This window comes from Numida meleagris, chromosome 2, assembly GCF_002078875.1.
Source record: "Numida meleagris isolate 19003 breed g44 Domestic line chromosome 2, NumMel1.0, whole genome shotgun sequence".
In the NCBI taxonomy this organism is placed as follows: Eukaryota; Metazoa; Chordata; class Aves; order Galliformes; family Numididae; genus Numida; species Numida meleagris.
The window spans coordinates 55,461,802-55,473,933 of NC_034410.1; positions in this window are offsets into that span (position 1 = coordinate 55,461,802).

Consider the following 12,132-nt stretch of genomic DNA (forward strand, 5'->3'; position numbering starts at 1 on the left):
TCAGCTGCTAGGCTGATTGCTCTGTGCTGTTCAAGTGTTATATTTCATATCCTGCCCCTCACACTCCATCTGAACTAACACAAAGACTTCAACTTTTGCTGGGAATTCCCTCAAGCAGCTCAGCAGCTGTGCCAGCACACACAAGGCACTGGGAGCCACACTGTAAGAGCAGTCTAGACCTGGTTGGTCCGCAATACTTCTGCACTCACTGACAGAGCATTAGCTTCTTCTGGGATTTTTGACATTGTGAGTAAACTAATCCTCTGTGTGAGGTTTTTCCCTAATAACAACAAGTCACTGAGTTTCTGAGGGTGCTGGCAGAGCAGTAGGGAGGCTGAAGGAATATCAGCTCTCAAGTGCCTAAAATGAAGAAAAGCTTACAAGGGAGAAAAATTGCGTTTGTGGCCAATTTAGAAGAAACATGAAAGCAAAAACATGACTTAATATTGCACTAACAACTTGCTCACAGTAGTTTATGGCCATAATATTCATACAACATAGGAATAGTCTACTGCTACTACCCAGATACCCAAGCTGTCCTGATCGAAATTTTTTAAAGGTTAGTAGTATTAATTCAGATTTTTTTTTGCAAGGATTCTTGTAACAAAAACAGAAAACCCTATGAAAGATTACCTAAAAATTGGCTGTTATTTGCAGATTTATTTTCAAATAGAATGCAAAACAAGACTCTGCTAACCATATCTGCATGACTAAAGCTGGACTGAGACACAGAAAGAATAGGTTCCATTCAGGCAGAGCTGTAAATGCTGTATATTTATGCTGAGGGAAGAACAACAGCCTTGTTTATTTTAGTCTCTCTAATGTATTTACCAACTATACGGATTTCTGTGCACTGATGGGGGGTCAAAAGGTTATCCTGGAGTATTATTTAGCAAGATTGCTCTTTATTATAATGAACATTGAAGATGCACATCAATAAAGTGGTTATTTTTTAATGCTTTTTAGTGCTGTTAAGACAAATACAGTTTTGAAAGCCTAAAATGTGTCCCAGTTCTTTGAAAAATCTGCTATTAGCTACTAACATATTATTTCCTGTCAGATCTTTGAATTCACATTAATTGCATTAACGCAATAAATTAATTAGCATTGCCATTTTATTTGTTTTCACAGCTGCTTATCTACAATGAATATTATTCTCTTAAATCATTATGTCATAAAGTGTTAATTATAAATGTCTTTTATAATAATAATGGTTTCTATACTACTAATAAAACCCTTACAAAGAGTCATTGCAGTAAATGTAAGATTATTATACTATTTCCAAGCAATGCCAAAATGCTTAGCAAAATAGTTGTTCATTAGATTCGGTAAGTGATTGATTCCTTGAGAATCCTTTAAGTATTTTAATTAATCTCCATCTGTACCCAGAAAGCTTTATTAAAAGTCAGTCTTCTTCTTACGTAATGATAGATATTTCATACCCATATTTATGCTATTTAGAAGATGTGCCTGTACACCAGTTGCGCTGCTTTGGAGCACCACCTCTTTGGAGTCAGCCCTGGCAGTCTCACGCAGCCAAGTCTCTCACAGAAGACAGACAGGGCTGTGTCACAGTTAGGCTGGAACCTCACCTTATTTTTACTCAAGAAATTTCTCCTGGTCCATCTTCCACTATCTCACCACAATGGAAAGGTGCTGGATACCTCTAACCCCTTCTATGAGATCTTGAATCAAAGATTCTCAGATTGTCAAAGACCATTTACAACACTCGCAGTACTTAATGGCCAAGCATACCAATGGACCTAGGCCTGTGTTTCTACTATGAATTTTATGATAATGACAGAAAAAGCTCAGAAGTAGGCAAAAATCAGATTAAAATAGAATTCCTTGTCTAACAAATACAGTAGATTCCAGTATGGAATGTCAGGACTGATTTCAGAATGCCTCAAACTAAGTTCTACATAGCAAGTGTGGAAAGCTCCTGATTATAATAGCTTATTATTATTCTGCCAGCCATGAAAAGAAGATTTGTACTTCACAAGTAAAAGTTATTGCCATGAGTAAAGTATAATGTCAGACCATTTCTACTTAAAAAAATATTTGTTTGTAACACTGTATTTATTGCTCTGTCTGTTTAACCAAGGAAATAGAGTAGGTTTTGTCTTGGCAAAAAAGAAAGTTCTGCTTTCTTTCCTTCAGCTACTACTGGAATGAATCTTACCTAGATATTTCAAATTAATTACATTAATTAGCTATTAATTAATTTATTTATTAATTAGAATCTCGCTCACATATCAGACTGAACGTACTTATATTTAATTACTTAAAAGCCAAGACACAAAGTGTTGAACACACAAAAAGTCAGTTTCAGACTTTCTTTGGTGGTCTTTTGAAGAAAACAACTAGTTGCTAAAAAAAATAATTTGGCAATTGCAGGCTCAGCTGAAAGCTTCTTCTCATCCTTCAGTCTAGTTCTCTCCCTGTGTATTAGGTAACTTAGGAGTCTACTAAAGAAAGCTTTTTTGTTTAAAAAAGGAGGGATTTGTTATTAAATTCAGGCAAGAAATCACTCATGAGGATATAGGAATAAATCAGAACTCTATTGTATGATATTTTATCATTCTTAAAGAATTATTTTGACATAGAATAGGAAAATGCAAAACTGCAAAAGATTCACTGGAAGCGAAAATAAAAATAAAGGCAAAAGGAAAGACAGAAAAAATAAATCTTCTGGAACATTTGCTCAAAGCTAGACTGTAAATTTCAATACTGAAAACCAAGTAAGTAAGGATATTCTTGTGACTAAATTCAGATACTGGATTAAGAGTTCAAAATCTTGCTCCAACACAAAGTACATGTGACAAATTACGGTCTGATTCTCCAAAGATACCCCTGTGCTTAAAGAAGTACCTACACACATTAGCTGTGTGAGTGCCATTGGAATTTGTGAGGTTATGTTTACACTGATCAAGGACATCTGAAAATTTTACCAGTTTGCATATGTACTCAGGCAGAGTGTATCTGTTTTTGAGCACTCCCTGAATATATGAACAAGGCCTATTTCAGATGAAAGTAAGCTGCTAAACATATTCCAGGTGGTCACCTGATGCACCCTAAATGCAAGCAGAAACCCAGACTATGTGTCCACAGTAAAACTTCATCAGATGTATATAGTATGGAGTTCTTTTTGGTAGATACTCACAGAGAATGCCCAACATTCATCAAGTTCAGCCGACCCAAAAGTTGTTTTTTTCCTCTAAAGTAGCATAAAAAATCAGATGCCTTTCTGTCCTCTGTAAAACAGTTGTTAGAGCTGTAGCCCAGGACATGAAATATTTATTTGTATGGTTCAAACCTTCAACCCTCACATCCCTATTTTGTCTTCTAAATACAAACCTGTAGGAATAGGCACCAGCCATCCTTTCTGCTGAATGTATTCTGCTGTACAGAATAACTTAGGAACGTTAGGAAAATAGAAGAAAGTAGAAGAAACTTATGTTCAGGGAGCAGCCTTTGATTCGTGGCAAAGAAGGTTTAGGTTCTTAATTTTCTTTCTTACCTGTTTATGCACTATAAATGAGACATTCACTGAATAAGTAATGCATCAAAAATTATCGGAGTGAGGTTCACAAAGTACTCTCCCGTTCAACAAAAGGGAAGTGAGGAAAGCAATGATATCATACCACTTTTGGTTCTCATTTACTGATCTGGTGAATCTAGAACAGATTTCAGCAATAACTTGTAATCTAATAGCTGAGTACAACACAGTTTTACAGGATTTAGGAAACTTTTCTGGGAGGTCAAGGCTATTTGTTTGAATTCAAGAAGAGGGATTCAAAATTTGATGTTCCCTATCATGGAGAATGCTTTAAAATCTTGCAGAGGGTTACTATCATTTTCTTTCCTTCTGCTCCAGTGAGACGAACAGGGATAGAAGCATACCTTCAGAGGAGAATTCTTGCAAATGAGAGGACGTTTAGATCTAAGCCTCAAGAAGAGCAGGCTCTGAGTTTTCTCAGTATTTCCTATTAGATTTCCTTGTCCTCAGAGAATACAGGGTTTTTTGGACTACCTTTCTATGGTGTCTAAATCTCAGTGTGTCACTATTTTAACCTTACAAAATACCGAAACTCCTCCTCTATGCCTCTAACAGAATGGTGATATTGGTAGTCTCTGAAGCACATGGTCAGGGGGGTAACCTGTAATTTGCAGCTTCACAGCAAGTCACATCTCAGCTTTGAGCCAAGATTCAAACTGGGTCGGAAACAGGGCATTCCTTCTCACTCCCTCCAGACCCACCAACATTTCCAGTCTAATGCACTAGGGCCCCAAGGTGGGAGCACAGTTGTCCTTCAGCTTTTACAAGCAGAAGAGAGACCTCCTGGTGAAACAGGAAGAGTCCCATCTCTCCAGTGCTTCAGGAGGGGTGCCACCCCACCTGTGAAGATCACAGGATTTGCATAGTAGTTCAGACAGGACTAGGCCTCACACAATGCTGTGGACAGGAATGTAGCAGTAAGTTTGCTGTAATACAGTTTTATTAGTACCAAATAATTTTGAATTTGTCTGTATACTTTGAACCACTATACTGCCTTGGTCCCTCTATAATAGTAATCTGTGGTGGGCACCACAAGGGTAGGAGGATTAACATTTTTAATCTTACCCCTCAACACTGTCTCTTCATCTCCCAAGGCCTGCGTATGACATTGCCAAAACATGCAATGCCAGGAAGAACTCCAGAAAGAGAGGATCTGTTTTTTAAGGATCTGTACCAAAACTTTCCTTGCCTTTACACCCATGTTCAAGTAGTGAAAATGCATGCTTTCACTGCCATTTCATTACAAGAAGGAAAACCAGCATTCTCTTCCAGAAACACATGGTGCCAGGAATTAGGCAGCCAGAGTGGACCTTTAAGCAGACTAATGAAAGGAGCTGTCACCAAACATCTTCACAAAACATGCAGGACTGATGAGCACCTCTGGCCCTGTTTAAATTGGGCAGCCCTGGGAGGCTGAGGCTGTCTAGAAGATATGGTAGTTCTTCTCTCAGCTACACAATGTGAAATCTTCAACGAGGCCACAACTAAGTGGATGCTGCATACATAGAGTCACTTGATTATGCACTTGGGATACATTTAGGAGGGACAGGGAGATATAGAAACTTAGATTGTATTCAGAGCCCTGGTTTAAACAGTCTTTGTTGACACCACTACAAATCTGTATTTAAATTCCTGGCTGAAAAGTTATTTGGTGGCAGCTTTCTTTGAAATCATGTCACACTCACAAGAGCTTGAGTCACTCCTTTGTTAACTCAATGTACTTCCAATTTATTTTGCATCAACTGATACATCTCTAAATATTTCCATTTAATATAACATCTTAGAATTTACACAGTGAGCTTCCTCATGCTGCACAGCTGAGTGGAAGGACATACTGTGATGATTGCAGCTCGTCTGTGATGAAAAATATCTATCATTATAGACTGCACCCCCAGTTCTTGTGTACAATTATAATAGCTACACTTTTGTACAGAGTGCCTTTTATAAATAATTTCCTTGCAGTCAAGAAAAAGAATATATATATATCTCCTTACAGAAATACTGCTGTTAAGAACTTAATCCTTTTAGAAACTGCCAGACTGCTGAGGAGTGCTCTCTGGAAATCCCAGCTCTTTGCCAACTGAGAATCCTCACTATGCATTAGGCACCCTGAACCTAGAAGAATGAGACCATAGAGTGATTATTGCTTAAACTGTTTGTCTTGTTGGGATACATGCTCTGACAAAGGCCAGACTTAGAAGTGAAGAATCCAGGTAAGCACATTGAAGCAAATGCAAAAAAGAATATAGTAAATAATTGAATTTTGAAACAGAAGTCTTTACTTAATTATACAATAGACAAAAGCATTACTGAAAGAGGAAAGCTGAGAGAGGCAAATCTGAAACACCAAAAGACTGAGCAGAAAAAGAGGACCTCTGTGCACCTTAGCCAAAGCCTACTGCATGTGCATAACTCTTCACTTTGACTCTAAAATATCTGTGACTCAGTGGTCTATAAGATGCTGCAGTCCTAATTGGACTTTTTTTAACAAAAACACATGTTGGACTACACATGGTCTCCAAAAGAAAATCACAGAAGTCACACTGTTTTTTCTTGCCTCACAAAAATGCTGTTTTAAATATAAACGTATTCAAATGAAAATGAAAAAGCTATTCTTCTCAATTTTTTTTTTCATCCAGAATAATTCAAAATGAAATTGCAAGGTATCCTGGGCAACATGAATCTGTTTTTTTTGCAGGGATAAAAAGTTTTATCAAAAAGAAATAAAAATTACATGTAGTTACTAAATTAAAACAGAAAAATCGCGGTTTTGAATCTGGACTGGAATAAAATTTGATAAGCATTCTCTCTTTCTCTCTCTGTTTCCTCGCCCACAGCATTTAGAGGCAGCAGGGGCATTGTGACAACACAGACAGCTAATTGCAAGGAAATGGATGTCTGATGCCATTAACACTACCCACTTTCTCTGGACATTTAAAATAAAAACAAAACACGCCACTAGGCACACAGTTCTCTCCCTGGGGTGGAGATGAGAGAGCAGCTGAACTACATGTGATAGATGTTAAGTCAAATTGCTTAATGCACTACTGGAGGGAGCTCAGATACACCTAAATGAGGATAGTATTTGAACCTATAAAAGACGGAACAGAATACTTGCATCCTGCAGAGTGTATGTTAAGCCTTAATTTTAGGAAACAACTATAAAACACCATGATTTGAACCAACTGAAGTTTGTCATTCAAGTATTTTAAGTAATAAGAAATATAATCTCTGTAGACAAATGACAAGTAGCCTGTTTTGTCTGGGCCATATGCAGAAAGTTCTCCATATGAACTGGTCCAGGTACAGAGGGATAGAAATAAGCATTTCTGGATGTGGAGAGGAAGCGGTGAAGTGGAAGGTTCTGTCTAAAAAGTACATGTTGGTCCTAGACCTGAAACTAGAAAAAGGAATGCCTGATGATCACACACAATATGAATAGCAGGCAAAATGATACAAAGTTATTCCTTATTTCATTGGGTACTCACACATAGGCATTATTCTAATGCAGAGTCAGGTGAAGAGTAGGAAGAGAAGAAAAAAATTGTGCAAAATCTTAGAAACTCAACCCTATCTAATGAATGATGGATTTAAGCTACTTTAAAAATTCAGTGAATTCAATGAATATATAGCATCACTGTTAGGCAGTCATACAATTACTGAATTTATCACACTAATTTTTGCTGCAATACTACCTTTCAGCTCCAACTTATACCTTTACTGTAACTTACTTTCTCATTTTATTAGAGTATGCAAGGCTTTAAACAGTTATTTTCACACAATGAAGCCTGAACTTGACTAGATTAAACTGTTTCATTTTGAGAAATCATTTTCCCTCCACTTTCGTTAAGAAAAACAGCTTGAGTGTGTTATCACTAGAAGTCAGCATTAGATATAATTCATAAACACTGAAGATCATATTTTGGTTTTGAATGAGTTTTTTGCTGATAAATTGTATAACTCTCAATGTTGCCTTAATTAGAGAAAAAAACGAGTAGCTACTATGTACAATTTGGGCTACAACTTGAATTCACTGAAATCAGTGGGAGATTTTCCTATTAATTTTGGTCACAGCAGGATTTGACCATTAACGCAATAAAACATGTAGTGCAAAAAAATCCCAACTCTAGCCAGTACTAGATTAGCCAGCTGCAATTAATTTGTACCATCTCAAGTTGCTGGGCAGAACTGAACACCTACACATCTAGTTATGAAAGATGTATAAAGTTAAAACAATAGTTAAAAGTTGATCTCATGATAAAAAAATTATCTTTGATGTATAAACAAATTTTAATAAGTAGCCATTAATTTAGCACAGTGATTATCTAGAAAAAGTAGTTCATATTTTTTATTGCCAAACTTTTTTTCAGTTTAATGCTGTATATATATTCCGCCTTTTGTAGCATATCTCTGAAATGATCTCAGCAGTAAATTGCTTGAGCTTGTCTGTTGATTGCAATGTGAAGAGGCTGGTTGGGCCAGCCGCTGAAGGACTCTATTTATATACCTGTACGTCTAGATTGAATGGACCTGCAGGAAGAACCCGCTCCATCAGAGCTTCTTCAATGACTTCTGTCTTGACCTTGAAACCTATTCTATGGTCCATTTCAACCATTTCCATAAAAAGGAGTTAAAGGCTAGATGATCTTCTGTTTGCTCTTTTCTGTTTTCCTGGGCTTTATGATATTCTTAGTGCTGACTTAAAACAGATTAATTATCACTCTTTGGTGTGACACACAGAAAAAGAGTTTGCAATGCACAAGCGAATAGTCGTATGCAGTTCCTCAAAATACTAGATTGACATTGTTATTCAAATCAGAATATGCTGATTACCAGAGTAACAGAGGGAAATATGTTTCCAACAAAGAACAAAATGAAAGGTCAAACAGCTTAAGGGATCAAACAAATAAAATATAAAAGATAAGCAATTTCAGTACTTGCATGGCTCTGATCTCAAATCAAGGCTCTTCCGTCCACATCCACTCTCAGGTGCAAAGGTAATGTACACAATGAAAGGCTTGAGAGACAATGTATTATATCATCAGAAGTAAAAATCAAAATCTCGGTGCTTGTGGATGCCAGTATTTTCAAAATTTATCAAGATGTGGATTTGATTTATAGATGAGCATTCCCTTTTGACTCTTTTTTAAAGTTAAAATAAATCTGCACAGACCCTAATATCTATGTCTCAAGTTATTATATTTTATGTTAGAGGAGAAAGGATGTTTTTCTCAAAATCTTTATTGATAGATAAAATAAATACATTATACATTTAAAATTAATTCAGTAAAAAAAATCTGCCTTGTGTCTGATTCTTGTTTATCAATGAAATCAAGTCAAAGATCAGTTTTAGAATTGTGGTTTTTCAGGTGGACCCACTGTAGACAGAACTGTATAGCTCCATTCTTTGTCTAAGCTCTGCACACCCATTAAATCTTTGGGTGTGAGGTTCTGTTTGGATATTCAATGAAAATCCATTTTTTTAACATCCTGGCTTGGACTACTCTGTTCTGTTTGACTCTCTTTGCATTTCTTCAGTCTTTAGCGATAGTGCACAATCACCTAGAGACCTCAGCTAAGATTCAGATTTTTCAAATTTATCTCATTTTCTCCTGTTGTGTCAGCTGGAAGAAGAGTTTCAATGGTGGTCATTTCCCAAATCTCAGTTAGTATAAACCCATAAGCAACCTACTTTCTGATGAAATCACTCCAGCTTTGTGGAAAGTCTCCCAAACCATAGGGTCTGCCTTGTTCCCTTGTATTCTTTTAGACAGTTAGAAGATGAAATAAATGTCCTGGGTGGTATCAGATGATGTCTATGACTATCACATCATTTTAATTTGTATGCAAAGCTGTGTAATTATCATTTTCTGGACTGAAGGAGAGGCTGTGATAGCAAAAGCTATGTTTAATACAGCTCAGTAGATGGAAACATGGTGATTCACCACCAAAGCTTTAATTCAGAGCAGTATTATGGTTTTAAGGTCAAACCTCAAACCAAAGGTAAATTCCCCAGTCATTTTTATTTGCCATTCATTAGCTTAGTTTGCAGAGCAGATCTGTCCAACCAGTAAACTAGTTCATTTTGCATGTATTCTAAAAGGAGGGCAGCTATTTAATGAAGAGAATGCCTTCTCTTGAGCTTTCAGTGGATATTTTTAAGCCTGGAGTGACCAGTACCTCCAGTATTTCTGTTCTTGGTGTTTCTTGTGGCCATCCTATGTCAACCAGATTCAGCAGTGCTAAAAGCCAACCTAGTATCTTTGGGTTAGACTGGGAAATACCACTGTCAGCTTTCTTAATGACTGAAGATCTGAATACCAGGAATATTCACCTAAATCTTCTGGGCATAATTTATTCAAGATTTAAGAACAGTGAGATTGACTAGCTTGAGTTTGCTTATTACCCGTAGTCTTAATAAATCATGAAAACCTCACTTTCCAAGAAAAAGCTGTTGGACAGCATAAGATATAAACGAGCAATGCTACTTTCAAAAATTTGGCCCTGAAACTGTTAACAGGATGTGTCTGTACCAATAACTGGCAAGAACGCGGAGTCAAGAACAGCAGCAGTGACAATGTGTTTGGGTCATTGGCACTGCAGAATAACTGATGCCAAAGGCAATTCTATAACAAGAAGTACCAAGTGTTGCTCAGAACTTTTTCAAAATGTGTATGAGTCATTAGTATGTTTAAGTTTCAGATCTTAGCACTAGACATTTTCAGATACCAGTTATGGAAATGCACTTACAAATAGAATATGGGGCTGTATACACAATTTGACTACATACACAGTGTAGAAGGTATTTACTTTGCAAATATTTTGCTGTTCAAAATCCCTACCATAACTTTGATTCCTTGTGTCAAAAGCTAAGATTGCTTGAATTTCTGCAGTTATTTTTGGCTACTCGCTGATTTCAATGTTTGAAAAGCAAATGTCAGAAACATCTGAATTAATAATTTCTGTAACAGATGACAGTGTTGGTACAGAAAATACTCTGACTGCCAGTCACAAGTACAAGGAAAAGAAACTACAGCCTGTATGAAACCATCCACAGTCACTACTTCGACAAGTGACCATGCCTTGATTTGCTCATTGATTTTCTGTGGCAACCAAATAACTGATACATTTTTGGTACTTTCATATAATTTCTGAGAATTAATGAGTAAGGAGAGGAAAAGAAATGAAGACAAAGGATGGCAAGTAAAACACTCCATCTATTTGGACATACTGGCATACTTTTAATCACCAAAACTATTCAAATTACTCATTAGAACTTCAAAAAGAAGTATACAATTGGAGCATCCTGGGTCAAGTTAGGATTGACTCCGCAAAAAATATTTTATTGTATGTTTTCATTCTGCCTTCTCCTATAAATTACCTGCAGAAGGAGATGGTAAAACAGTGGTAGCACTATGCCACAATGGCCTGCTTGTCGTTTGTTGTCAAGGAAAAAGTTCTCACTGCTGACTTCTGTACTGTTTACCATTAGATAAATAGACATACAAACTTCTGGCTATTCAGACCTTGCAATCTTTTATCCCCAGGAGAAAACCATTGATCTTTTTCATCAGAACATACGTCAAAAACTAGCAGTGAAATACCCATGATTCCTGGTATTCTATTCCCTTGGGCTTTCTGTGTGAAGGGAGAGATTGATTTTTACTTTTTAGGGTGGATTTGCTCTTAAATTAGCCTTTTTTGAAGCATTTCATTCTATAAAGTTGCAGCAATGGAGGAAAAGGAGAACCAGTAATGTTAACTAGATGGAACAAATGGATTTCTTTTATCCCTTTGGTATTTTGAGATTAATTCCAAGCAAGTGAAACTTCCTGGATCCAAAAGCTACAGGGCATTAGCTTTAATATTAGGATAACACCCCCAAACACCCTGTGTCTCTGATACTGTGCACCCACCTAGAGCACTGAATTAAATCTATCCTGGCAAGAGGAGAAGCCTTCAGCTCCATAGATGCCCTATGGAAGTTGCACCACCAGCTGTTGTCCTCAGATTGTCTGGGAGCGCACATACATGCACACACACACAGAGCTCCCATTAGGCTCTGGCTGGCCTCCAAGAAAAGCAAGGCTTGCTCAGCAAAAGGCACAGGAGAATGACTATTCACACATGTTTACAGAAACAACTGTGAGAGGAAGGCATGAGTTTACAGCAGTGTCAGATGCATGAGTAGTCTGTCACACCCCTATGCTACTGTTCTATTCTGGAAAGGAAAGGGATGAAGAATCAGTCCTCATACAGTTGTTTTGCATACATCAGACTCAAAAACAGAATATATTAAGAAATTCTGCAGAATAATTTTGCTGATTATAGGTTATCTCTCTTATTATTCCAGCTTAAAGAAATAATAAAGATTGATTTTAGTTAACCTTTGAACAAATCAATATTTTCGCCATTACCATCACCTCACCCAAAGACACTAGACCATTTTGTGGTTTTCATCATCCTCTGTTATGAGGTATCCCGATTTTCACTTCCTTTTCTAAATTAAAAAAAAAAAATAGGTAAATAAAAAGAAGGTAAAGAAAATCAAAATAAATAATTTCCCTTGCCTC